This window comes from Corvus brachyrhynchos, unplaced genomic scaffold (genome assembly GCF_000691975.1).
Source record: "Corvus brachyrhynchos isolate BGI_N302 unplaced genomic scaffold, ASM69197v1 scaffold1032, whole genome shotgun sequence".
Lineage (NCBI taxonomy): Eukaryota > Metazoa > Chordata > Aves > Passeriformes > Corvidae > Corvus > Corvus brachyrhynchos.
Genome location: NW_008236468.1, coordinates 27,041 through 29,413, shown reverse-complemented (window position 1 = coordinate 29,413; position 2,373 = coordinate 27,041). Strand labels below are relative to the sequence as shown.

The 2,373-nt window shown below is 55.7% G+C and overlaps 2 long non-coding RNA genes across 3 annotated transcripts in view; both read left to right on the top strand.

The window, feature by feature from the left end:
• Nucleotides 1–947, top strand: LOC108444630. The gene is made up of 3 exons (XR_001859267.1): nt 1–58; nt 398–558; nt 739–947. It is a non-coding gene; the product is annotated as an uncharacterized LOC108444630 (long non-coding RNA).
• Nucleotides 1–2,373, top strand: part of LOC108444629 — a 19,183-nt gene that overhangs the window by 1,068 nt on the left and 15,742 nt on the right. The window lies entirely within an intron of this gene.

Here is a 2,373-nt window from a genome sequence, read left to right as displayed (position 1 = left end):
AAGCTCTTCCTCAGCCTGGGCACCTTCTTCAAAGACACGCTCCACGCCCCATGTGCAGGTGAGTGCACAGCCAGGGGGATGCTCCCAGAGCTGGGCATGGCACGGCCTGGCCGGGCACCAAAGGTTCCCCCTTTGCTGGGCCGGCTGCAGGGAATTCTGCAGTGGCTGCCAAGCTGCTTTTGGGCTCTGGGCAGCTGCTGAGGAGGTGGCTGTGCCATGGCTGGCTGCAGGCTGGGCACATGTCCTGCCCTGCTGCTCTGCTCCCAAAGGCAGCAATGCTGGGCAGCTTTGGGCCCAGCTCTGAGCACGGCCAGCACGGCCTGGGCACTGCGGGCGGCTGGGACAAGGGGACAGGAGGCTTCAGCTGACGGGCGGGTTCTGGTTTCTCTCCTCACAGCCGGGCTCTGCCGATGCTGAGGCTGCTCCGGGCTCTGCCAGGGCTCTGCTGGGGCTCAGCCCCGGGCACGGCTGGGCCCGCTCTCCCCTCACAGGGCTCTGACAGCTTTGCATCAGACGAGCCCCTTGCGAGCACAGCGACGGAGCTTTCTGCTTTTGCAGGTGAGTGAGACTCTCGTGCAGGCCAAGAGATTGCAGTCAGGGACACACATGCCACTGGCAAGAACCCAAACTCTGCACAGTCCCAGCTGAACGCCTGGATCTGCACAGGGTGTTCTGTCTGTCCCACTCTTCCTCCCTTTTGGGCTGGAATTGTGCCATTGCGCTTTCTTCCTTCTCTAGAAGTGCCACGAGTGGGCCCAACCTGGCGAAGTGGGCCGTGTTCCTGAGGCAGTGCAGTCTGGAGCTGATGGAGGAAGAATTGTCCTTCTCCACTGCCAAACCAGAGCAAAAAGCCCTGAGTGGGACTTGGTGTCTTTAAGAACCCCCTGACAATTTCCAAGGGACTGTGCAGCTCATTCACAGGATGAGAAAGAAGGGCATCTTCTCAGTGAGTTGGGGAGGGACAGAGTTTAGATTGCCAGGGCTGCTCGGAGCTGGCAAGGCACAGAGCCGTCCTCAAGCCCAGCCGTGCCCCACAGCAGTGTCTCAGGGCTGCTGTGCCAGGTTACGGTGTCATTCAGAGCAGCTCTGCAGCCCTCAGCTGTCCTCACTGCCGTGTTCCCACTGCCTTTTCCTCATCCCTCCACCAGGATGAGCTCTGTGAATTTTTTCCCAGTTCTGTCCAAGAGCTGAAGGGAGTAGCATTTAGAAGCAGTTCCAAGATTCCTAGGCAGGAAGGGGAGCTGGTGGCCATCCTTGGAACTCACCGTGTTCATCGGGAGAGGGTGCTGGTTCTTTAGGGATATGGCACAATGGGAAGAGAAGTGTTTGGAAAAATCCCAGTTTTCTGTGGATTTGTGCAAAGGGGGGAGCAGCAGAAACACTTTGTGTCTGCTTTTGGGGACACAAGGTCCAAGGAGCTGCGGTGGCAGAGGGTGACCTGGGCTGGTGGCCAGTGAGGTCCTGTTTCAGGACATCCTGGAGGGGCACAGGACAAAGCTCCAAGCACCCACAGCCACACTGCTGAAGTCTCTGTGATGCTGCACATCCTCCAGGAAAAGCTGCTGTCATACATCCCACTGGGATTGATATTATTTGCAAGACTTTAGGTCCATATTTCAAACTGCAATAGTTTTACACTCAAGACACAACTGATGCCCAATCCATATTTCAATTTCCTATTGCTTCAGCCACAATTTAAATTTACAGTATTGGAAACAAACCTCACAATCTTTAAAAAAGGCTGAAGAGCTCAGTTAGATGGATCTACACCATCAGCACATTTACAAAGTAAATACCTGCGTTCTCTTTGTAAAAAGACCTCTTAATCCAGAGTTACAGAAGATTTTCCACTACACATTTGGGGTTTGATTTTACCAATCATAGTTTTTTATGTTATTTCTTTCTCTTTTTTCCCCCATTATTTTAAACAGAAAACATGTCCTAAAAAAGGAGTATCCTTTACTCCTTGTTCCCGTGTGGAGCAGCTCCCTTCCCACTGGCTGAGCTGCTCAGGCAGAGCCCGGCAGCTCCTGAAACTGCAGGGCTGAGGCTTTTCTGTGTTGCTGTGCACAGAGTGATGGAGCAGCACTGCTGAACACAGGGACACGGAGAGGGACCAGAAGCAGCTGCCTTTGTCCCCCTGCAGCTCCAAGGCCCAATCTCTGAGCAGACAGGTCTGGCAGAGACTCGCAGGCTCCCTGTTTGCTGTGCTGCCCCACTTGTGAGTGGCCCAGCTTTGTGTGAGGCACAGGGAGAACAAGGGGCAGCTCCCCGCCAGCCCCGCAGCCCAGGGAGCCCTCGGGCCCCGGGGCTTGGGGCACTGTCAGCACCCGCTGCTCCAGTGCCCGCTCCCTCTGGCACTGACCGCCACCC